At 40.2% G+C, this 27,087-nt stretch overlaps 1 protein-coding gene across 2 annotated transcripts in view; it reads left to right on the top strand.

Moving 5' to 3' along the window:
- LOC122831816 (low-density lipoprotein receptor class A domain-containing protein 4-like) overlaps positions 1–27,087 on the top strand; it is a 216,197-nt gene that overhangs the window by 132,655 nt on the left and 56,455 nt on the right. The gene's annotated exons all lie outside the window — the stretch shown is intronic.

The raw sequence follows: 27,087 nt of genomic DNA, 5'->3' as shown, positions 1-27,087 counted from the left end.
AAATGTATCTGTTAAATGCACAATAGATGTCAAACCTGAATAGTGACTCTGCTGCTTCAGGGTTATGATTCATTCATCTGAACGCTGACCTCTTCTTGGTTCCCTCTTGTCTCTCTGGCCACATGTCACGTCTTTGTGGTCTCCATGTGGGATTCACTTCATGTCCCAAAGAATAAATAGATGGCTCCACCTGGGTGGCTTCAGGCCCATCTCTGTTCTGCTCTCAGACTCCCCGCTTTACATGGAGTGAGACTCCATTAATGGGACATATCAGTCAAGTGGGCCAGTGGAACAGCAATAGCACCATGTTGTAATCATCACAGTTTGGTTTTATAATCTCTGGTCTTCACATGTTAAGACTTTCTACCTTTTCTTAAGGACTCAAGCTAACACTCGCCTCTTTCAGAAAACAATTCCTCCCCACGTGTGAACTTACAAAGTGCCACATAGGGATTGAAGGACGAAGGAGGTGTGACTGACTCTTCGATAACGCCAACAAAACAGTGTCATCTGTAAAAAGCAAGGATGAAACGATGCATTTCGAAATCAGACACTGTCCTCCACAACCTGACATCTGTCCCAAACAGGATCGGTCATGATGGGCGCACCCTGCCAGTGGCTGGATTTTTCCTGCATCCTTGGTGCACAAAGGAGCGATACAACCAGTGACGTGCGGTGAGGTTCATGGCTGGTGAGGCACTGACGTCATCAGAATCAGATTTGCAAATAGATGCATAGATTGACAGCAGTTTACAGGTTATGTTTCACTTCTGCATCCTTACACATACAAACTGTAGCTCACAAAACACACATATTATCTCCTGCTTCGATTGAAAGTCCACTTGAGAAAACTTTTTTGGTGTTGTAATGTAGTCATCCATGTCGAAAGTCGGGATAAGCGAGAGGAAAAATCACTATCTCTATTATAATCTATCGCTGCACTTGACTTGCTTCCCGAATCGCTTAGCCTAGCTCGCTGTCACTTACTCGGCAGTTGAGGAGTGAACAAGACGAACGCCTGGGATCTTGAGCGCCCCCTGCCATGAGGCAAGAGAACTGCCTGCCTCACCTCGAACCTGTTCTCTGCCGTTTATAATCGCTCATTACACGAAACACGTTACACAAACACAGTTGGTGACAAAAAGCACTGTACATTATATACATTAGCTAAATTATTGGAAATAAGTTCACATATTAAATTAGTTTAAACCATTTTATTGACGCCGTACAGCAACATGCTCTCTCCCATTTGAATGGGAAAATAAGAAAATTCAGCGATTTTGAACAAATAAAAATCGAAATTGGTGAAGCTACATGAAAAATAAATATTTTTTAGTACAAACCACCGGATGAATATAACAATTTAAATTACTTTATGATTATATATTTTCTTTCTTTCCATGATGGCAGGTGAGGCACTGCCTCACCTGCCTCCCCTGACCGCACGTCACTGGATACAACAGGTCCTTCCTTTCAGCAGCTGTAAGACTTTAGAACCACGACTGCTCTAAACAAACTCAATAAATCTTTATAACTATTTATCATTAGTTAAATATTGTTTAGTTTTAGATTTTATTAGTCATAGTATTTTGTTTTAGTTTTTTGTATAGTATAGTTCGACCCATTTGAATTCTGCACTTAACCAAAGTATTGTACTGTGATTATGAACAGGTCGATTGAGTAATGAGTACTCAACAGAAGATACAATTTAAAAATAATCAACTGACTGGAGTTTTTTCACAACTTTTGCTGTCGCCATTTTGCGGACTAGCTTAAGCCCGCCTGGGGGAATATGGAGAACATTAATTTGCTGACAGCTGATGAAAACCGCTGGTGTGGTGAAAAAAACATTCACATCAGTTTACAAGACTAATGAATAGATTTATAAACATAAAAATGGACTCATAAAGGATATTATATGTATCATTCCAGTATGTTTGAATTGGACATAGTTCCAGTTAGTTATAGTGTTTTTATTCCTTTCAGGTAACAAAAATCTCAATTTCAGTTTTAGTTATTTTGTTAGTTTTAGTTAACTATAACTTTGCTCAGATGGAGAGTACCTTTAATGTGAGTTTTTTTTTAGTAACTGCACTGTTTCATTACCTATGTTTTCAATTTTTTTTCTTACTGTACAGTCTTTTATTCTTATTTTTACAGATATAGATTTTTTTTTTTTTTTTACATTTGTATGACTATGCATGTCCACCTTAACTATTCTATTCTAAAACCTGGTGAAATAAAAATAATAAATTTTCCATGCAATCCAAATCTCTAATTATAACATATTGTTTTGTTTTTTTTGCCTACCTGCTCCCATCTGCCATTATTATTTGAATCTCTTCTGCACAGCAAGGAAGAAACTCGGCACGTCTTAAAGCCTGCGGGTGTTTCCTACCTCGACTTTGATCAGTGAAACGGCGTAAAGACAGGAGATGTCATTTGTCAAACATGCTGATTGTGATTCGCTTAAATGTTTCCTTCAACCATCAGTCACCTTCCAATTGAGTTATATCACCAAGACATCTCCTGTAACTGCAAGGAGATGTCTTAACTGTTACCACGGCAAAGCTTTTATTGATTGGACCAGCAACACTCTCATACACACGCACACACACATACCACCCAATTTTGGAAAGAGAATTTTGGAAACAGAGCAGATAGAGAACAACACAAAGAAGAGAAGAAGTTTTCTTTTAGTTTGTGGAACCAGAGCACCGGCTGCCTCGTTACTTTTCCTCCACTAAAAGTTCCCTTTATTCAGCTCAACAAAATGCATATCAGGAAAATTGCAGCTTCGCCAGCTTTTTTGCCTGAAGTACTGCTGCTGAGATACTCTGAGAGGAAAATGAAAGAAAATGGACTGTGCTTGTCCTAGAAATAATGCAGGAATCGGTATGGGGAAAAAGTCCTGTACGCACACACAACCACACACGCCCTCTCTCTCTGTGTGTGTGTGTGTGTGTGTTTTTCCATATTTTCTCTCACATTCTCTCTCTAAATGCAGGCCTGTTTTATTGTGAATTAAACTGGAGTGGAACACAAGAGGAGGAAGAGTTTGAAATTCACAGAGCACAGGAAGGGCAGAGAGAAGGGCGAGATAAGGGCTGAGAGGCTTAGAGACAGGAAGAGAGCAGAATGAGGAGGAAGCATGGAGGTAGAGAAAGTAGCACGGGGATGCTGAATCAGAGAGAGGGAAGAGAGAAAGAGACAGAGTGAGAGAAAAAGAAAGAGAGAGAGAGATGCTGCGATAAATACTGCAAAGAGGAAGTGGGGCTGTCAAGATAAAGACAAACTCGGGCAGAGGGAGGGGAAGATTAGCAGTGAGCTTCAACGTTTTCCAAGAACGATTGAGAAGTAAAGCAGAGCCAGTAGTGACCGAGGAAGGAGGGATGAAAAGGAGGAAAGAAAAGCAGGGCAAGAAAGTGTCTCTCCAGTGCCAGTCTGGAGGAAGTGCCAGGCGCCAGTGACACTGGTCGCCATGGGAACCAGCATGGCCAAAAGAACACATTCTGGTCAACATGGGCAAGCAGATCTTGTCCCCCCTTTTCTTAAAGACACAATTCCAGTAAATCAGCAGAAAGTTTGTCACCTTTTGGAATTCACCTGCCAACAAATGACAAACCGCCATGCTGCTGGTGAGAGAAACATGTCAGCTGTGTGAGGCGATAAAAGCTGTTGGAAAACACGCTTAGGATGATTGCTATGACATTTGAGGGACACATGACAAAAGTCAACTCTGTCCAATGACCAGAGGAATTTTCAGAATCACCTCCTGCTCAGAGTAACACAGATGTTACATCTGGACTGGAAAAAAAGGGGCAAAACTTGGACCAGCAGACTGGGGAAAAATGACAAATTAATTCAATCCTAGTCCTCCATCATGCTTTTATTTATATCTACCTGTCATTTCAGGGGTGGAAGATGACACAATGTTAGTGTGAAATATCTCATCACCGTTAAATTACCACGTGACACTGAAGCATACACAGCAGTGTTGCCAGTTATACGATAATTATCGTAGTCGTACGATAATTTTGCCCTCTGCGTGATGAAAGATAAATAATCCCTAGAAAAGCCAAATATATGATAATTTGACCGTTGTGTGAATATGTGGTTGTAGTCGGCTGTAATCAGCCTGTCGCAACTGTCTGCTGTGAACCCTGAAAGCATCTGCTTCCAGAAACAGATGCACGATTGACTGGAAACTCCAGCCAATCAACAAAAAAGAAAAAAAAAAGAAAATGAAGAAGAGCTTTACTTCTGAATCCATTCCATACTGACGCCACAAAGTTGTGATTGCCTGTTAGATGCTAATCAACACTAGAGTCACTACAGCGCATCCATAGACTTGTTATTTTGGTTGTGATGGGTCTACGATAATTTCCCTTAAAATACGCTAATTACCTTATTTTTCAGACTATAAGCCGCTGCTTTTTCCCCACACTTTGAACCATGCGGTTTATAGCCTGGTGCAGATTTTCTGTGGATTTTTCTTCATCCGCCAGGGGGCTCTTTAGCAGGAGGTGAATCACCGGAAGTCAACATTGGAAATCTAAGAAGGAAGCGCTCTTTTTCATTTAGAACAAGTACATGCTAACAGCAGGCCCGCAGCAGAAATGTTTTCAAACTCATACCCCCTTCATCATGGAAACCACAGGAAGAACTTCATGCGATGCAGCTTTTAAGTTGAAGGTAGCAACTACACATAAACTCGCCGTGAATGAATCCATGGTTCGGCGCTGGAGACGCAGGACTGCGTCCTTAATAGCAGATTTATTGTGGAAAACCAAAACTGCGGAGATAGCCCTTATAGCCCATTAACAAATTCACTTTTTGTAGAAAAGGCAGATTATAGCCCAGTGCGGCTTTTATATGTACGTATCCAGTTTTTAAAAAAAACACTGTGTAGTGAGGTGCGCTCGGTACGGCATGTATCTCTGGTATGATAATCCTACGGCTCTGATACATTGACTCATTAGCAGATATCAAGAGATAAAGAATGTTAGGACGTCTGCCGTGCATAATAGTGTTTTTATGTCTGAAAGCTTCATATTGACTTCATAGAACATACTTTTTGTTATTGTAGATGAATAGCTTAATCTTTGTCTCCTCTGACCATAAAACATTTTTGCAGCCAAGCGTGAAGGTGTGTATTTGAAGGTGTGTTTGGAGTAGTTGCCTCTTTTTAAGGTTGAGACTCTTTAAGTACAAGATGAGGTCAGACTTGTTTTCCTGTAGAGATTCAATAATTTAACACTTTGAGCACAGCTGACAGTTATCACAAACATACATGAGAGCTGATTTTACTGTAAATAAATACACCATTATAGCCACGGAAACCAATCAGTTTAAATGAACTCTAACTCTACCAAGATGACTGATGAAACATCTAGGTGGAAATATCAATGAAGTTTCTTAATGGCTTCAAAAAGGGTCAATTTGAGGTTCAACTTGCAAGAGGGAATTCAACAACCTGTTTGTGTGGATGGACATATTCATGCACACCAGCAGGTTTGCAGAGTCAAAATTGTGTGTATTTTCTTGACTCTGTTAATTAAAGACTTTGTTTAGAGCTAGTGAAGCTCATAGACTCTAAAGGCGACGCAGACTATGTATTAATTGAATCTGAACATTCACTGTGTGTACTGTAGTTAGTAATCCTGTTTTTCTCTCATGCAGATTCTAAGAAATAAGTGGAAGATTGTCTTTTGTCCTCTGTTTTTAAATTCTGTGAACCATTCAATAGATCCTGACCTCCAGGTCGGGGTCCACTGATCAAACCACATACTGTGTCACAGAGCCTCAGGGCACATCTGGTTCTATAATAAACCCAACACAGTGTGACTTTAGCTACTTGCAGCGTGGGTTCAGCTACAGGTTCACTGTAATGTCTTCTGAACATTAGTGGGTCCTAGTAGGTCAGGAAAAGGTTTGGCTTCAAGCTTTGCTGCCAGCCTTTTAACAGAAATGCTTTCATAACTAATAATATTTGATTATAAATAGCTCCCCATGCTTATGTTATGCTCTGCTGAGCTTCATATCGACTCCATGGACATGATGGTAAACAGCGTTGGAGAGAAAGAGTCAAACAAAACTACTAAACTTGTCATTAGATCACAAATCTGTCGTTGATTGTCCAAGTTTTGTAAAAACCTGCCCTTTTGCCACCAATTTCCACCAATTCTAATTTACCTTTAAAAACTTTTAACGTCGTGATGACCTCATTGGGCGAGAGTCGGGATCCACCCTGGACAGGTTGCCAGGGCAACACAGGACAAACAACCATACATAATCACTCAAATCTAAGGACAATTTAGAGAGATTAAGCTATCAGGCATGTTTTTAGACTGTGGGAGGAAGTTAGAGTACCCAGGAAGAACCCACACATACACAGAGGTAGCATGCAAGCATGAAGAAAGTCGCCAGGTCAGGACTCAAACCCCAGACCTTATTGCTGCAAGGCAACTGTGCAGTCCTCTCGAAATATTATTTGGTAGAAATACCAACTCAAGTTGAATAGGGAAGAATAAAGGTCACTAGTTAGGATGTAACTTCTTAAAAAAATTTTTAAATAAAGTGTCACCATGTTGACAGTTTGTTATGAAACAGATAATCTGTGAAAAGATTGAATTCTTCCTCTTCCTTGAGTTGCTATTGCCGTCTGAGGAAATGCACCACTCCAACCAAAATTAACCAATCAAAGCCAGGAGGCGGGGCTTAACTCTGTCAATCATGCACTTGCTGCTGAATGTCTTAATGGCGGAGAAATGTGAAAAGAAAACCCTTTAACTGCCGTCATTGGTGGCTATGCTAACTAGCTTTAGCATTCACAACAGGCTGTGCTAATTCAGCGCTGCAGAGAGCAAAGCAGGAGGGATAAGGAGCGCCACACGGAGGGTGATTGACAGCACTTAGACCCTCCACCTGGCCCTGATTGGTTGTTTCTATTTAAAACTGGGAAAAAGCAAAAGAGCTTGATCTTTTCACTGATTATCTGCCTCATACCAAAATCACAACATTGTGACAGTTTTGACAAATATGCAGTACAGTTACATCCTGCAGCTGTAGCTTCAAGGTTGCTATTTTACCTGAGTGTTCACGGAAACCGTTCACATGGAGATACACACATAGAAATACATCAGCCTCCATTAAATACATTACATGGGAAATAGATCCAGTCAGCTTCACAGAAAAAAGGGAATGAAGCTTAAAACCTTAAAAAAAAAAATAATTTGTTAACTTGAATTAAGTTAGTCAAACCTAGCATGACATCTTAATAAACTTACTATATTTACTTGGATAAACTTTTGATTACTTGTAACAGATGAACTCAGTTTTGTTGAAGTCTGATCGTGTGTTTTCTTTTCTTCAGAGTAAAGCGTGTCGTACCACACGTCACCGCGATGCATTTAGTTCGATCTGGAGCAGCTCTGAGGCGGCTGCCGAAACTGCTTCTGCAAATGTGTTGCTGGGCCACGTGAACATCCTTCAAATGAATGTAAAACCAAGTGAGATCTCTCACACCTTCTGTCTCCAGGGCCAACAGGTCACTTCAGTTCAGTTAGCAGGAGTGTGGACGTGCGTGGGCAGGCGTGTGTGTGTGTGTGTGTGTGTGTGTGTGTGTGTGTGCAGGAGAGCGATGGAGAGGTGGAAGAGAGCGGAAATGCCAAGGATGAAGGGTGCTTGCATGCTGCGACTCGTCCTGCTCAGATTCAGACAGCAGTCAGGGACCCTGTGGCCTCCCAGCAGTGCAGCGTGACACAGCTACTAACATTCTGCACACACACACACACACGCACACACATACATGTCTGCTTCCAGCCCGGTGCCTTAGAGCCGGAAGTAGGACAGATAAAAGACAAGGAGTGCAAAAAAGAGAAATGTTGGGTTGAGGAGAAATTGCATAGGCAAAAAACAGAACATGAAAGATGAAAAAGACAAAAAAAAAAAAAAACAACAAAAAAACACAAATAAATAGAAGAAAGGCTCACACACATTCTCAGGCTGATCTGATGGAGGCAGCGCATTGCGTGATCTGTTCTCCAGTGCGCTCATGGAGCCGGTGGAGTTGCTGAGTATTTTTTGGAAACTAGGTCATTGTTCCTCCCACTCAGCCTGTCTGATCAGGCGCACAGCCCACCCGCCCCCCACCACCATCTTTTTTTTTTTTTTCTCCATAAACTAAGCACCTCTCGTTTCTACTTTTTTTTTTAGCTGGAGGGAAAGACAAGAGTTAGGATTGTTTAAAGTCAAGAGCTTTTATAAAAAAAAAATAAGTGACTGTGCACGTCGATGTACCGGCATGTCGCCACACGGAGCAACCAGCACTGCGTGAACTGAGGCTGGAGCACATCGGCACAAATGACCGCGTCAGGGGAAGGGTCATCGGGTAAAGCCCCATGCGTCCAGCTGGGCTCTGCTCCGCTGGCGGCTCCGCTGGCTTACAGGCTTTTAAATATTCAGCCTCTGCATATTGACCGCGCTCAGATTGAATTATACAGTCATTTATTCATCACTCATTTCACACAAGAAGGTGTGACGCACTGCCCTCGTACCAATCTGTGAGACATACACACACGCACACACACACTGCAGGCAAAGCAGACAGGAAGGGCACAGAGGCTGAGACTCAGCCATCCAGGATGAGTAATCATTGCTAACTGCACCAGCAGAGAGGCAGAGCGAGGAGAGCGAGTGGTGGGGGGGAGATGGGAGGTTTGAGGGGAGGAAGAAGAGGGATGTCCAGAGTGGCAGGAGAGGAAGAAAAAAACTGAATGGAGAAGATGAGGGAGAATGATGAGAGCAGCAAAGAGGAATCTAGTCATGGATTTAGCTGGAATGAAGAGCGATGAAGTAAAGCTGGACGAAAAGGCGACTGACTCACCGGCAGCGTTTCTGTCACAAATGTGCTCAAATCTTTGTCTGTATTCCGCTAATGTAAAAACAAAAAAACAAAAAAAAACATCTACAAACAATTTCACTGTTGCTGTGTTTCTGTTGGCGATGGACACCAGCACCCCTCCCAACCCCATAGAGACAAGGGTGTAAAGAACATGAATGAATGGATGTGTTTCTGTTGAATGAGGAGTTAAAATTATACGTCAATTGATTTTAATTCAATTCATGCAATTTTAAGAGAGAAAACAAAACAAAAAGTTGACCAAACAGCAAATAAAGTTAATTAGGTAAAAACCAGCTCATTGTTCTACACTTTGATTCATCCAGAGGCCCCACTGTTCTCTGTTGGCTCACTGGAAATTCTACTGGAGAAATCCAGGCCAATGGGAGAAATCCCAGACGGCACACTGAAAGGAGATGAAACTTGAGTAAAATTGTGTGGCAAGGCAACAACCAAGCTACCGATTGGACAGGAGGAGAATATAGCAGAGCAAAGAGAAGTGGTGAGATTGTCCTCCAGCAGCCGTAGCAGCGCAGCTACAGAGCTAGCCGAGGATAACCAGGGTTTTGCGTAGGACACCAGAATGGCTCGGGCCAACTCTGAGGTGAGATGTAACTTTTTCTAAATGTCCATTTTATCCATTTTTGATGAGCCTGTGTGAATTGCCCTAGTTTCCTGTTCGTGGCTAGCAGGAGTTCTGCTGTGAATTCATTATCTCATCTGTTTTTGTTGTAGTCTTTTTTTGAGTTGCGTTTTTTTTTTAGCTCTTCTTTCTTCTATGTAGCACTTTGAGATTTGTTTAAATATAAAGTGCATTACAAGTAGCATGTATTATTATTATTAATTAAGGGTGCGTTGATTTATGACAATGAGGTCGGTGATGGGCCGAAACTCACATGTGAAGCTGATATTATCCCCGGATCTCACCTACCAGAGCAAAGGTTTAAAAATCAACCACTGACCTTTTTTGCTCTCCCAGTTATACATTTATTACAAAGAAAAAGACGGGACTAAAAGAAATGAAACTGAGACGACTCTGAGCAGCAGCCGCGACGCGAATTGAAGCAGAAACTGTAGTAATCACAAAGTCAATAAACCCGAAGCCAAATGAACCTGCTCTGTCAAACTGACAATGACCTTGAGTAAATAATCCCAAACTGCAAGGGAGGAAGTGTCTATGTGGTGATGTAGCATAACGTTTCCTTTAAACAAAACCAGCAATCAAAAGTTTTAGAAAGGTTCAGTAGCAGAGACAGTGATGCTCTACAGCCGCAGAAGTTTTTTTTTTCCCTGCAGATGTGACTCACAGTGTCATGAAAAACTACTTTCCACCCTCCAGACGACTTCTTCTGTTACTTTCTTTAGTTTTTATTTATTTATTATTGAATCCTGCTGGTTTTTGGTTTTCAAAGGATGATTTCCATACATAGGATGGTAAAGCTGCCAAACCCCATTCTAAAGGAACTCAAAACCAGATCAAAAACAAAATTCTGCATATCATAATCTGTTGCTGTTTCTCCAAGGCCCGGGTCGGTTTTGACTGTTTGAAAGGTGCACCTAACTTAAAAAAACAGCAAAATTGTCAATCTGTGAGAGCCAAGCTGCCGCTCTCCTGACCAAAACAGCCAATCATCCAAGAGGTTGCTGTCAATCATCTGCTTGCTCAATCTGCTAATACAGAGAGCAGTTACAGAAAAATGTAGGGTGCTAGACAGACAGTGCAAAGACCCGCTTCCTTTCTCTGATTGGTTGTTTCTAGTTAGCACTAGGGAGCACAGATTATCTGTCTCGTACCATGCTGCCATGACATGACAGTTTCAAAAAATATGTAAAGAAGTACGTTTTATAAAAATCACATACTGCAGCGTTGAGTGAAATTGTCATGTGAAAGCTGCTTTTTGTGTTTTGTTTGATGTTAAAAATAGTTTTGTGTGAAACACCTAAGCGTGACAAACATAGCTAAAATCTTACACAAAGAAGTAAATCAATATTTCACAACTCTGTATGTTAAATGAAACTTGTTGGCTGAGTCCATCGTCCTCACTGTCAGTGAATCAACTGGCAGAGGGAGTAAAAAAAAAGCAGCCACTGGCTCTGGTACACAATTTAAGCACAGTGTAGTATTCAGTTTTCATCTATTTCTTTTATGCACATTTTGAATTATCTTATTAGAAATGGAAATGGCAACATTTGAAAAAAAATGTCCTCAATTTTGCAAAAAAGTTTCTATTCTAGTTTGGTTCTTGGATTTTTGAGAGAAGAGATTTTCTGAATAAGTTCTGTGGTAGAGAACTTTTACCTCACATGACTGATCAGCTGTTTTGTTTGTCTCCATTTTCCTGAATATTCCCATAAAGGGTAAATGACCGAACAATTACAACTTGCCTGAAAGCAACACATTCCTGAAAACCTCTCTTCATTTTCCTGAGATGTGCGCTGCATGCTGGTTTGAAACATCTACTTTATGTTTATTGCAGACTTTCTTAGCTTAAACATAATTTTTATTTTTTGCGTCCTTTTAAAAGCTTGCTCCAAATTCTCCTGACAATTGGATTGAAACCCTTTCATTAGCAGGGAGACATATCACAAATGTTTAATCTCCTTCCGTGAACAACAGTTTTTAATCTTGCTACAGATTTCCATCATTGGATTTAGGTCTTTGACTTGGCCATTTTGACTCATGCGTGTGTTTTGACCTGATCTGTTCCACTGTAGCTCTCTTCCATTACATGGATCTCTGGTGGTGATTTTTTTGTTGTTGTTTTTTTGGTGACATATAAAAAGTTCGTTCTAAACCTACATGACTATTGGATGGAAACATATCCATCATGAGACTACTAACACCAATTGGCTGGACCTTTGTTGAATTAGGTCAGTCACTATAAAGGTGGTGAATATTTATACAATCTCTTGTCTAATGTTTAATTATCATCTGGTTGATGATGATTGATTTTGTAAACACAATAAAAGGGTAAAACAAAAGCCCCCAAGGGGGTGAATACTTTTTCTCAGCACTGCATATAAATCATCTGCATTCTTTGACCCAGCTCCACCTCCGTGCTCCACTCCGCGGTGTTCTAGCCCACATTGCAGGCTGATCAAGTGCCTGGATGGTGGTCTTGGCGTAGTAACCCAGACCCACACAGACAAATGTGCACCCCACTCTGTCCTGCTCCCCCTGAGCCAGGTGATAAAAGAGCTCTGTGTCACCAGGCACCAGAGGGGAGAGATTCATTACCTGACCTGCGCTGCTGACTGGGACACAATTGGCTCTGACTGCTCTGTAATGCACTGACACAGGGGGAAGTGGATAGATGACCGAGTGAAGAAAGAGGAGGCTGATAAAAGCGGAAAGCATTGGAGGGGATGGGGGCAAAAAAAAAGGATGGAATAGTCAAGAGAGGAAAGAGGATGAGAAAACAGGTGGATGATGTTGGGGTTGGGGGGGATGCTAACATACGGAGTGAAGAGAAGTGAAAACAGGGAGCGCTAATGGAGAGTGAAAGAATAACCAAGCACACGTTTTCATCTAACTGTCAAGCTAATTTTACACAGACCCTTGAAGTGGCACCAACATGAAATGATCACACAGCTAGTTTCATCAAAAGCGCTTCTTAATGCCAGACTCGGCACATTCAGCTGATGAATGGGGGAGAAGATGCAGATTGTTCCAGAGGCTTAATGAAGACTTGCCGTCACTTGACTGAAGCTGTTGCCATGTTTGCCATTATCAGCAAACCTGCAGCCATGGTTAAAGGTTTCCACTGCAGCTCTGCTGCTCTTCCTGTCAAAGGGTCACAGTCCAAAAGTCTTTACTTCACTTTACCTGCAGCTGTGCTCGCTCCCACCTGCTGCCCTTCATAAGCAGGCCTTATGCTGCTGTAACAGGATTCAGTAGAGCTTGTTGGACATCCTGTAGTCTTCTTCTCAGCGTGTGATCTTCTGACCTTGAATTTTTAGCAAGACTTTTCTTTGTATATGTGTCCATTTTCATACATACCGTAACAATGAAATGATAGTGGCAGACTATTCTTTAAAGGAAGGCATTTCTAACCAGTGAACCGTTTTTTTTCAGTAGCAAGTAATCTAACGCATTTCAAATCCAGTAGTCAGACTACAGTTACTTATCGGAATCACTTTGTGTTACTGTGCATTACTATTTTCTTTTGTAATTTCATTTTATTTCCTCTATGCCTCTTGGGGAGTGACCACCGTTTCTATGCGACAGTTATCAGCAGCGACAGAAACATAAACAATGGAGGGAAGAGGGAATTGCGCATTTTGCTGCTGGAAAAACAGGAACTATATTGAGTTTCGCTCACCAAGTCCGATTATAAGCAGCTTAGGAGTTGCTTTTTTCTAAAGTACGGATTTAATGAGTCGACAGTTGCTGTTTTGGGGCTTGCAAATAAGCAGACATAAGTCTGGTATCCAGTTAGTTTTTCTCCCTCTCCACCATTTCCTGGATGATTCGTCCTGCCGTGTCTTTGTTAATGTCAAGTTAAAATATTACTTCTGAATTACGTCAAGCTTCGCGTTGCGCTCCAGAAAACTGCAAACATCGAGTTTAAGCAAATCTCTCCTTCTTTACTAAGAATCAGTCGACTAATTAGATTGATAGAATGATGCCAAAGAAACTCTTTCACAGCTTTACCTTTGCTTATGAAATGAGTGTGACGAAAATAAGGCAACTAAAGGTAAGGTAACTGTCCGCAGACATCTGGGATTTCATATTAGTGCATACGGATTATCTACATTTCTTGTAACAAATTCTGTTATTTCCCACAAAATGAATGGATTTTAGTATGTTTCTTTTCCCTCTGGAGGAAAAAACGTAATCTTTGCAACTTGTTGCACTGGTTCTCTGTGTCGCATACAAAACTGTTAGTATTGCACAGTAATCTGCCTGATGGGAAACAGTTTTCAAAACAATGTATGCGTACACAATCATAAAAAGGTATCTCTGCACAGATGTGTCTGATGTAGGACAAAACTAGAAAATACACTTTAAGCTAACACAGTACTGCACGATGAGTAAATGAGTCTGAAGATACAAGACAAAACTGATGTGGATATTTTTGTGTAAAATCTGAAGCCAGAAAGTTTGCAAAACACAACATGACTGCCAAAGACTTTGGCCACAACTGTAGATTAATTGGCTGTAAAACTTAATGCCACATAAGCTTGAGGAACCTGGGAGAGTAAAAGGACCCAACAGTACATTATTTCACCATAGAGAGAACAACATATTAGAAGCAATAAAGAATTGTGGGTTAACCCATTTTCAAACACTGCACTTATGAAAATAAGGAACGCTGTTGGTAAAAATAAAAACTGGCAGCAAAACCAAGGATGGCTTGACCTTATTGTTTTATAGCCTATAAACACAGCAAATGGATGTCTGGAAAGCGCAAATGCAGAGTGGATCTGAAGTTCTGCAGGAGCCATCTCACCCCAACTGTTCCTTGACTTCTGATTTCCAAAATTTCTCTTTCTTCTAACAAACATGCTTGGATTCCAAGTTGGATCTGTAAAGTATTCTAAAGCAGTAGAAGAAATAATTAAATATGTCCGTTCTCTGTATTGAGTCTGGAGGAGCTTTTATTTTGAAAATCCTGAACCGGATGCTGTCTGTTACGTCTTGCGCGCCAACATGCAGCAGAATGAGTAAGATACAACTGCATCGGCCAGTTGGTGTCAAAGAATATTCTAATTTGGGTCTTTTACTTTACTGGGACTCTAAATTCACACCAACTAATAGAGTGTCAGTTTTAGATTTGAGACCCTTGTTTTGTGTACAGATTACTATTACTAATAGTAATTAGAAATTACTATTAAAATCAGGAAAAATTGCATTGTAGTGTGTGTGTGTGGGTGCGTGTATGTGTGTGTGTGTGTGTGTCTGTATCTACCTCCATCCATCTTTCCCTCACCTCTGAATATCTGCCCTGCGTCCTCAGGGCATGATGCAGCCATTAATGTGTTGTAGAGATGTAGAGATATTCAGGATCACATGCAATATTCGTTTTCTACCACACATATCATTTTGCATGTAGGCCAACGAATCCAATTTTAGGTTTTGTCTGACCAGAGAGCAACTTCTCTTCTTTCATATTTAATATGTCCCCTACTGGTAAACTACAGATGGAACTTGTTGACATTGGAGTGAATGGCTAGTAGCTATCATGTCAAACCAAACTGTGGATTTCTGCAGCCTTTTCACATTTAACTTGAGCTTCTTCTCTAATTAAGACTTTCCTGTTATTATAGATAGATGACTGTGTAGGTTTTCGGTTCTGTCTTCTGTTACATCAAATATCCTAAATTACTTAAGATTGTCAGTTTTGGATGGTGTTTTACAATCAAACCTTGCTTGAGACATTGAGGCGACAATGGTGATGGTGGTATGACCCCCCCACTGTCTGTCTCCTTCGTTGTGTCCTTGGGCAAGACCCTTCGCCCTCCGGGCCTGATGGTGGTGGTCAGAAGGCCTGGAAGTGCTCATGCATGGCAGCCTAATAGCCTCAGGGCAGCTTTGGCTACAATGTAGCTACACCATTAGTGTGCAACACTAACATTGAGTTTCTATTCACCTTAAATCTGGAACAGATTTGTTTCAAAACAACCAAAACACTGAGTTCCTTTAAATCAATACTAGAAATCCACCTCCTTAGAGTTGATCTTGAAACATAATAAATGAAACATATATGATGTGTATTATGATTTATTTTTAACATTACTTTGTGTTATGATTATTTGGCGTTTGACAAAATGTAATCTTATTGATTTTCACAATTGTTGACTGTGTGATGTGTTTATGGCGTTTTTATGTTTTCATGATTCATAGCACCTTGAACTGCCTTGTTGCTGAAATGTGCTATGCAAGTAAACTTGATTTATTGGTTAAAGGGCTTGAATGCAAAACGCACACCACAATTTTCAGATTTTGTTAAAAACAAAAAAATCAAAAACTCCACTATAATTATTACCTTTCTACTTCACAGGTAATCGTTATTTTGTGTTTGTCTGACATCCCAATGAAATGAGTTTGGGTTTGTTTTGTAATGTTTCTAAATGTGGAAAGGTTTGAGGTTCATGGTCAAGGGAGACCAAACAGTAGGATAATGATAGATAGTTTTTGTGGACTAGCAGGGAAAAAAAGGTACATCGTCACGCTCTCTCTGTGGATTACTGGAAAAGCTTAAAAGAAAAAGACATGAAGAAAAACTATCCAACAGATACAACACTTACCTACAAAAACACACGCTAATCTGTCAAGGACACAAAAGGAGGCAAGCCAGGGCTGCATTTGCATGACAAACTGACCCTGCTAGGTTGATTGAGGAGAGAACAGTTTTAGGAGACAGGCTGACTGTGTGGTACGGTGCCTGTCACCTCTGGGTGGGCCTCAGGATTGGAGTGTGTGCAGGTAGGTGGCTGGGTGATTTGTTTGCGAGTGGGTTTGTGCAAACCACGAGGTGGTAGTTAGGGGATATGGGACTTAGTTGGATGGGAGAAAAACAGAAAGGCAGAATTCATCAGGTTATTGTGCCGGGCTGCGTGTGTGTGTGTGTGTGTGTGCGTGTGTGTGTGTGTGTGTGTGCATCTCTGAATTTGTGGGAAATGGTGTTTGTGTGTGTTTCTTTACAAATCCAGGAACAGGGTGGGAAGGGGGAGGGAGGAAGCGAGTGTGTTTTCATGTCTGTGCCTGTATGTAATGTCTGCTTACGTTGGAGTGTGTGTGTGGTCGTGAAACGCAGTTTCGATCCATAGTCCAGTATGCTTTGTGTTTACACAATTAAAGTGGGGGGAAAATGTGTGTGTTTGTGTGTGAATCTCTACCTTAATCCCAAGAGTGGCTGAGAAGAGGGTTCAAACGTACGGTGGCCTGGTTGCTAATCCTAGACGGTGGCCTGGTTGCTACACTCAGTCTAATCTAATCCTATCATCACTCTAAAACCTTGTCTGGATGAAACACACACACACGCACACACACATAGCTTATATTTCTGTCCTTATAAGGACCCTAACCCTAGCCATAACCATAACCATTGCTTGTTTAGCACAAACCTCATCTTATTTCACACTTATTCTCAAACTCTAACACCAAATTTACATTCCACCACTTTAGAACCGGCTTTGAACTTCATGAAGAGTACCAGTCTTCACAAGGTGGGTGATTATATCCGGAAAAAGTTTTAAAACAAAATAAGGACAAACACCTTTCTATGCTTATTGTTTGCATTGGTTTTAAAATATTACATTTCAAATTGAAATACAAGCTGTGTGTTTTCTCTGGTCCAAAGTCATGAGTAGTATTAGTAGTTCAGATTTTACTTTGGCTTAAGGGGTTAACACATCAGTATCAAATTATTATCAGTAACAGGACAGAAATGGTTGAGCACAAGGACTTCCTGGGCTGGTAATGTTAGATGTTGATAACTCTATTGAAACTTTTTTTTCATTAAAATGATTTTTTACTTGTAATTTTTTTTTTTCTTGCAATTTTATGACTTTCTTCTGGCAATTTTGCATCTTTACTCTGCTGATACTATGACTTTATTTTTGCAAAAAGAAATAAAATCTCTTTGTTTGACCCTACTTCTACTTTGTAGTCCAGATATATTTTTCAGGACAAAATTTCACAATTCTCAATGAAGTCACCATGGCGTCTGGCTGCTTGTTTTGGCTGCTGGGTGGGGGCGCTGTGGAGGAAGTAGACCATAGCCACCAAATATGTGCATGAATATCTTTTAGTGGTTGGATTAACATCCCTCATGTTCAAATTGGTGCAGGTCAAATTATGTATATAGGAATGAGTTCTTTTCTTTTCTTTTCTTTTTTTTTTTTTGGAGTGCCAAAGCTTCTGATAAAATCATTCTCAGTGGAAGTCCTGTGATCTGTGTTGTCTTGGTGCTCTTCTATATGTGTCTAATGATGTGGCAAACTACAGAATTCCTGCTACATTTTGTCTTTAGGCCTGACCCTAAACTCTAACCCCAAAACATACACTAGAACTGGACAAGGTGCCCATAAAAACTGCCTGTCTTTACAATGTCAGTGATTATATCAGGAAAGGACTTTAAGTGGTTCTAAACCTTGGCACTTACGCACACAGAGCCTACATCCTCCCCCACTTGCTCCCACATGTGCACACGCTCAGGTTAAGACACACAGAAGCCTGACAGTAGCTCTGAGTACACACTGGGCTTTGGTGTGTGACAGATGTAGGCTGACTGGGATTTCTCTGACTTGTTGTACAGAGTGTGGGTGCTTTCTGAGTTTTTTTTGTCAGTCTCTGTATTTTTGATATCAGTTGTTCCACCCTGTATACACAGAACACGATTCAGCCATGTTGTTCCACTCGTCTTTCTCCAGGGTATCTGACAGAACACCAGTGCCCCATTTTGAAATGTATCTACACTGATGAATATTAACGCTCCTGCTTAATCCGCGCCTGGATTTTGAAGCAGAGTTTTTGCCTGCTGAAGTTTATATTCCTTTGTTCCCCTGGTTTTGGTCCGACTGTGATGACTTGCTGTTGGGTTGACTTCTGTTATCCCAGCAAAGTCTTCAGGAATACAACAAAGGAACTTTTGAAATGTTTACAATCTCTAAGGCTATGTTCAATTTTGAATTTTTGCAGAATTTTTTAAAATTTTTTTGTACGGCCCTTTATACGATTGAATCATGCGACTGTAATCGTAATTTTGTGCGAAAGGTTTACAACCCCAGAGCGACCTGCATGCGCAGAAAAGTCTCTCCGCAGTGTTAAGTTTATGTATCCGATTTAGTACCACACATGAAAGTGGCACAAATCCTTTTTCTTTTTTTTATTCGGGTGAACAGATTGAAATTTTTCCATTCAAATAGCCCCAAATTTGTGGGGCTTTTAGTTGTGAGGTAATAATAACCCCACAAACACAAATACTGCAGTTGAGAAACATTTCTACTTGTAATACGATTCTTTAGGACATCGGTCACATAAGGAAGTGTGATTTATATAATTAAACTGCAAATCATAACTGTATTTAATCATATTGTGTCAAATCAAAATGATCACGATGAAAGATTTATCATATGATAAATATCCAGCTCTGATTTTGAATGATTGAAGACCTCAGCAGCTTTGACTCATGCAGATACATCTGAATTATGATCATCCCAGGATGAATTCCTTCCATAAAGTCTCTCCTGAATACATAATATTTTCTCAGGATCTCAACACCCAAATGGAAACATTGAAAATGACTTTAAACAGTGAATCAAATATGACAGGCAACTTCATGTAACACAGCAATACGACCACAAAACCACTTCAGGTAGGTGTGGATGTGGACAGAGTTGGGCTTCAGGATTTCGAAATATTTTTACTAATTTCCAAGAAATTGGGTTTTGAGGCTCCTTTTTCTGGGGATGCAAGGCCAACTGTAGAAATTGCAGCCACTTCTATGGATCTATGAGGAATCATTCAATGAAGCAATGTGGCACTTCAATTATCCATCAAGGCTCAACATCATTTGACTTTTTTCATTGACTTCCTTACTGTACTTTGCCATTTATTTTCTAATTTTCTTCTTTTGATGTGGACAAATGGAGTCAGAGGACTTTAGTTCCCACAAGGAGAGGTTGATGAAAATGTTTTCATTCCTTTTTCTGTAAATCATTGCAACAACTCAAAGGCCCAGAAGATAGAACCTTTTTATGATCTGAGGATGAGGTAGCTGTTTGTTTCTGTCACGTTGAGTGCTTAAATCTCTCAGAAATGGAGAAACATCTTTTCTATGGTTTTAATTGGTCAAGCTAGGATGTGGATAAGTTAAGCTGCTGCCAACCTGGTTCAGATCTTGTCATGTATTCTGAATACATGGCAAGATCTAAAATTAGGTGGATTTTGTGGAACAATAAGATAATCCGCATCTTAGAATTACAGTGAAGGCTAGAATTGATCTTGATTTACTAAATCATCTCCATCAAGCGCGCTAAGAAGCACCAAATTATTTCATGCAGATACAGGGGAGGGTTCAGTGCAAATTTGGATGTGTGCTTTTTGGTCTGGGAGTGGTAACATTTAATTTTTACTGTTAAAAACAATTTTAAATTTAAATAAATAAAGAAAAACTGTGTAGGGCCCCCTGGTGGTCAGGGGCCCTTGGAATTGTCCTAACGTCCCCCCCTATACAGCGCCCCTGAATAGCATAACTTATTTCATCACTCAGTTTGGAAAAGATATAGTAGCCTATGTTAGCTACATGCTAACCAACATCAAACAACAAGTTAAAGGTGGGGTAACTATGGCAACCAGTGACAGTTTAAAAGCCCACTGATGTTTCTCCAGTCAGGTCGTGCGCACGTCCGCCGTGTTGATAAAAAATCCATCGATCTCAGTATTGAGGTAGCACAGAAGCAAGAGTCCTTAAAGTCTTACGCTGAAAATGTTTATAAGCAAGACAATTCTCTGCCTGAAGAAGGTGAAGAAGGGCAGATTCCTTAAAAAAGGAGATTTGTGTGAAGGAAACACCACTGGTCACTGATAAGGCTTTCGTCTCCACAACACAGGAGACACTGGATCAGCAAGAGGAGGAACAGCCACCAACCACCAGGCGCATCAAGAAGAAAAAGATACCCTTTCATATCTGGTTGGAAAAACATGCCCCTGCTGATCTAAAGATTTCAGCTGACAGTTCTGGACTGCAAGACTCTACATTTGTTACCAAAGAGGAATCGATCTCAGTCCTGCAGGAGAGGCCAGAGAAGGACGAGTCCTTTAAGCCTTGTGCTGAAAACGTTAATAAGCAGGACACTTCTCTGCCTGGAGACTGTGATCAGGAAGCTCCCTTGAAAAAGGAGTCTTGTACTGAAGGACCTATGATTTCCACAACAGAAATGGTCACCAAAAAGAAATCCATCTACACATCAGAGACGAAAGTGGATCAAAAAGGAGAGAAAAAGACATCGAAGATAAAACGCATCAAGAAGATGCCACTATTTTGGAAATCTTTCCCAGAGTCAGACATTAGCGTAGATCTAGCGTTTTTGACAGAAAGCAGTGACCTCAATAATGGTCCTCTGCCGGAAAATCCAAGTCATCAGGCAGCTTTGCCCACCAACACAAAGAAGACATTTTGGAAAGTGTTCCCTGATTCAGAACCTCGCATTGACCTAAATTTCTTCGCTGAGCATAACGAAGGGCAAGATGTTTCAGTTCTGGCAAAAGATGGTGAACAGGTAGCTTCCTTGGAAAAGCAGTTTTATTCCAAGCACAATTTGATTTCCACAAGTCAAGCAAAGTGTACATGTCAGGCCAAATCTAAAGAACCTGAATTGGGAAGTATCGAACTCCAGAAATACTTAATGAAACAACTTGATGACATGTTTGACATAAATCGCAAACTAAGTGCTAAACTCAATTATCAGAAAGATTTGTTAAGGAAAGTACTCTCAGAGCAAAGACAAAACAGGAAGTCAACAGAGTGGGGCAACATGTGGGTTGAGTGAATGGCTGGAATTGGAAAAAGAGCTACTGTTGTTATATGGACATTTTAGATAATGTTAAAAAGCCAAGACATCAGTACTCATGTTCATCCATTATACAATTTGTATTTCTAATACTAAACAGAAAATTAGAACCATATTTATTAATTAAAGGGAGATTTAGACAAAGAAAATGTAAACAATGTGGAACAAAAAGAGACTTTTAGAAGTCTAAACCTATACAAATTGGGAAAAATTTAGAAAATTATTGACTATTCTTTCTGGGCAATCTATATCTATATAAAGATAGATATAGATATATAGATATCTATATATCTATATATAAATATATATATAGATATATAGATATCTATATATCTATATATATCTATATCTATATCTATATAGATATAGATATATAAATATATATAGATATATTTAGATAGATATACAGATATATATAGATAGATATACAGATATATATAGCTCTATAGATAGATCTATCTATATATATCTCTCTCTATATATAGATATATACGCACGCCGCGTCCAAGCCTATCTGCTGAGGCAGCAGAATTATCTGACATATTTCACAACCTGTGGCAGCCTGGTCTACCTGGTGATCAGGTTGGATACGCTACAGTGTTAAATGCCTGTGACTTTCCCATCCCATCATGTTTTTCTAGTCCATTTAAACCAAACACAGTGAAGGCTTGCACACATAGAACCAAAGGAGTGACATCATTCTGGCCAGAGGGTTTACTGGTCGGAAAATGTGTCTGCTTCTGCAATTCATGCAGCTGCATACAGAGTTAATGTTTCACTTCTACTGTCAGTTTCTAACTCTTTTGTGGTACAAAAGATGTAATCCCCCCACATCCTCCAGTTCCAGAGTAATGACAAAAACATAATTCATTTTGCTGTTTCATGTAATTAGAACCAAACACATTATTTTATCATCACCCCTAATGCTGATTACATTCCTCATGGGCAACGTTTCTCTGCATGGTGCTCCTGCTGTTAACATTGAAGTTAAAATATTTCTAAACCCTCTGTAAGTGCAATAAAGGATCTCTGGAACATTCTGATTCCATGACAGTGAAAAATAAACAAAACATTTGTGCATATGAAAGTCAGACTGGTAAAAGTCAGGCTTTCTTTTTGTGAAATTGTATGAAGTTGTATGAAGGGACCTCAAAGATTCATATTTGGGTTTTCATAAAACTTCCTCCACACATCTTCATGGAAGATTTTCAGATCAGTTTTTTTTTGGGGTGGGGGGGTTTCCAATATGGTATCAAATGGGCTTCCAAACCTGTGTGGCTGGACTTCCTCTCCATCTGCACGAGTGTGTTGTGGTGTATCTCATTAAGTCCAGGTCGTAGCGGGGAGTCGTGGCAGTGACAGGTTTATTAAATATCTCAGGGCATGCAGTGGACATGGCAGGGAGGAAAACCCCCACCGCTTATGTAATTAATGTGGCCACATTCATGTTTGGAGTGTTTGGGTGTGTGTGGGCGTGTGTGTGTGTGTTTGTGTACAAGCCTGTAGGTCTTCAAGACGGAGTAAAGCTGATATCTGTGTGTGTGCGTGTGTGTGCAAGGTTGCGTGTGTGTGTGTGTGTGTTCCTGGATGGTTGTTTTCCCTACGCTGTGCAGAGTAAATGGGGGTTGTTCTGAGACTATGATTGAGGTGAACCTCCTACAGAGAGGAGCTACAGAGAGAGAGATAAATGAGAGATGAAAATGGTGAGGGATGAAAAGCTTGAAAGACTCAAAGGAACAACAGCGTCTTGTGATTATTTTTTTATTTCATTCTTTTTTTTTTTTTTTTTACTGCAATTGACCACCATGTTGGATACTTTGAAGTGTTGGGTACTTTGCAAAACAGAAAAAAAAATAAAAAAAAATCTTAAGAATACTATCTCTGAAACGTCAGAAAAAACCCAGACGGAACCCTGAACAACTCAAAAACCTTATTAGGATCTGTAATTTACTTTAAGATATTTTACCTGTTTACTCCTGTTCACAAGGGTAGAAATGCTGGTTGTCTTTTGGAGTTTAGGGAAAACACAAAGCAGAAGATTTGGTGCAGAGGGTTTTAAAAAGCTTCTTTTTTCAGGCTGCAGTATGCAACTTTTATAAAGAAAATGTTTTTTACATATTTGTTAAAACTATCACAGTATGAGACAGATAATCTAGGACATGTTTGATCTCTTCCAACTCCTCTTTGTGCTGCTAGTACTGTCTGAAGAAATTCACCGCTCCCAACCAAAAACAACCAATCAGACAGGATGAGGGTCATGGTGCTGTCAGTCAATGTTGTGTACTCGCTGGTCAATGTGCTGATGACGGAGAAACAGCTTCCTGTTACAGGAGAACTGATTATCTGCTGTCATCAGTGGCCATGCTAACTAGCCTGAGCATTAACAGCTGTCTGTAGAGCCTAACAGAGGGGAAGATTGTTTCCTGAATTTTCTGTTGGCAAACAGAAAGTAACTATGCGACACATAATATAACTGTGATTTCAAGGGGAGGTAATAATTACATGCGCAATAATGTCAAAGCTTTCATCATTTTTAATTAGAACAAATCTGTTCTAAAGCACCATCAGTCAAACCTCTTTGAAGATCTTTCGTTTTTGGCAGAGCTCAAAGAATGAGAATTTTTGGCAGTATGCGGTATTTTTTGCAGATGTGGTCAAAGCATTGGTGCACATCATTGTAGGAATGTTATCGATTCTGACAGATTGGATCATTTATGTATGCACTGTTCAGCCAAAAACTCATTCTTGTTTAATCTTCCGAGGATTAAGTTTAAGTTTGCTTGAGTAATGTACGTCCAAAAAAATCAATCAAAACATATTCGACTCAGTTGATATTTATTTGACGGGATAAATACAAGAAAAATATTCAGTAAAACTATTCACTAACTAAAGTGATGCCTCTGATGTCATGTTGGTTCATTTCCGTTGAAAATTTCTTTGGCTGTTGTACTAGGAGTTGCAGAAGACGAGCAGAAACTGGACATTCAGCTCCATACTAAGTAAGCCATTAGAAAATGTCTGCATATTTGTTGCACAGTAACAGAAGTCTCAATTTCCTCCCTAAAAGTGGTTTTGCACTAATATTTGGTGACTTGTGAGGTCACCGAAGTCCACTGATGTCAATTTTGAGTTCATTGAATCAACCTAACATCTGCTTTTTGACTTGATGCTTTAGGTTACAAAAGGTTATTTCTCTTTGCAAACAAAAGTACAAACTTCTGAGTTTCAAACTGAAAAATGAACTGAGATTCCAGATGGAGACATTAGATTTGTCAGCAAGGTAAACATAAAATCCAACATCTGTGCTTTATATACTGCATAAAACACAGCGACAGCTGAGTTTATAAATCAGCCTGGCCATTCTTCATATGCAGTTCCAATTGATTCTCATCTTACTTCACCACTCCATCTGGGATTTCTCCCATTCAGGAAGATTTCCCAATCAGTGAACAGAAGGAGTTTTGCAAGATGACTTTTCTGCACTGTATTAGAATTAGCAGCTTTGGCCAAGCAAGTCTGACATCATCACCAAGTGTAATCCAAGGTGGTGTTAAGGACAGTGGACTCTAGAGCAGTGGAGAGCTGTTCTCTGGAGGGATGGACGCTGTTGTATCTGGCAACCAAATGGACAAGTCTGGAATTAAAACTGCCGTATGTAACTTCTATAAAAGATAGATATTTTTACTCATTTGTGAAACTGTCACTGTGTTATGATAGTTTGGCTCCTCTGCCTTCTCCCAGTCCTAACTAGAAACAACCAATCAGAGCCAGGAGTCAGGTTTTAGTCAATCACCCTCCGTGTGGTGCCACTCATCCCACCTCCCTCTCTCACTCTTTGTTCTCTGCTACTGCAGCTAGCACAGTCTGTTCTAAATGCTAAGGCTAGTTAGCATGGCCACTGATGATGCCAGATAAAGGGTTTTCCTGGAACTGTAAGTTGTTTCTCCGCCATTAGCACATTTAGCAGCGAGAACATGAAGGGATTGACAGCGCTAAGCCCCTCCTCCTACCTCTGATTGGTTATTTTTGATTGGGAGCGGTACATTTCTTCAGACGGCATCAGTAGCTCAGAGAGGAGGTGGATGAAGTCGATATCTTCACAGATTATCTGTCTCATATCACATGATGACAGTTTTAACAAATATGATCTTAGATCTGATTTAAAACAATTATTCCTAAAGCCTTGCTGTGTGGTTGCATAGAGCTGTTCTTTTTGAAGTTAACATTTTATGTAATTGATCCTGATTTTTGGTTTCTGTCTTCATTTATTCAAAATATTCTAGATCAGAAGGGAAAACGAGTAAATAAAAAGGGGAGGTGGGATCACAGTGAGATAAACTGGAGCGTGAAACATGGAGCTGACTGAGAGAGCGGCTTGATGAGCTGCCTGGTAAATGGTAAATGACAGGAAGTGGACAGTGGTTAAAGCGGACAGAAAATGAGATGATGATACGGGCAGCTTTCCCACCTGCACGGACAGACTGCCTCTCTAGCAAACCAATCACTCTCTGAGGAAGCAGCCTCTCACAGGGTGTCACCGGGCAGACAACAAGCACACACACAAATCAGACAAGTTGGGCTAAATTGCAGCAGGACCCATTTTCTCGACCCATCTCTCTAAGCATCTCCAGTTCTCTGTTGCCGACTGCATGGATTGTTTGTTCCACTTTGATTTGTTTTTATTTATTTTTTTATTTATTTGTGGGATGTGTTTGATATGTTTTAGTTCTAGAGAAACATGTCAGTCAAAGCTGATTTAGACACAAGATTGAGTGAGTGCTTCCAACAGAAAACCGAAGAACAGAGGCTGAAGATACTGCTCCTCTGAGAGAAATAGACCTGGTGGCAGGAAGCCACACCCTTCAACCCACACAGCGTTACTCTGCTACGGGCCGATTCAGCTCACAAGACGAATGAGCTCTGGGCACAATGTCCCATGTAGAGAGGCAGACTGACAGCAAACTCTGTTTGTCACGCATCATGAGCTGGTGACAAAAAGACAGGGCTGTCACTGTCATGCTTTTCTTCTCCCTGTATTTTAATTTGACATCATCCACAGAGTTCTATTTGATTCTAGAGAGAATTATGGAATACCAATATGGGCGCAGAGAGCATCCTTTACGCACAAGGTACAGTGAAAGATCACGCTGTCTGATCTCAGTTTAGGGAACTTACTTTATTCCTTTATTACTTACATTTCACCAGCTTCCATCCTGCTGCTAAGATGGAAGTTCTAGCAGACTTTTGTTTGTTGTATGAACGCATTTTTATGCGTTCAAAACTTTTCAATATTCTGCTAATGTAAAAAAAACAAAAAAAACAATTTCACAATTGTGGCAATTTCATTAAATAAAAGTGCAACTAAAATTAGGTTGCACCAAGAAAACGGCACAGATTTCCTTAATTTTGGGAGATATGGAAAGTCAATCTCATCCAGCGATCTTATCTATCTTGGAAAACATCTAAAAATCAACCACTGTCCTCTACTGCTCTGCTTTTTGACAGGTTTGTCCGACAGACATCCCACCAGATCATTTCTGAACATTTGTAGTAAATAATAGTCACCCCGTTGTTACCAACTCAGTGACTTTCTTGCTATATTTAGCAACATTTCAGATGAAAAAAAAGAAAAAAGAAGACAGTATCGGCCAAAAACTGCATCTACA

This window comes from Gambusia affinis, linkage group LG05, assembly GCF_019740435.1.
Source record: "Gambusia affinis linkage group LG05, SWU_Gaff_1.0, whole genome shotgun sequence".
NCBI classification, from domain to species: domain Eukaryota; kingdom Metazoa; phylum Chordata; class Actinopteri; order Cyprinodontiformes; family Poeciliidae; genus Gambusia; species Gambusia affinis.
Note: the sequence above shows the minus strand (reverse complement) of the source record. Positions and strands in the feature narration are given on the sequence as shown.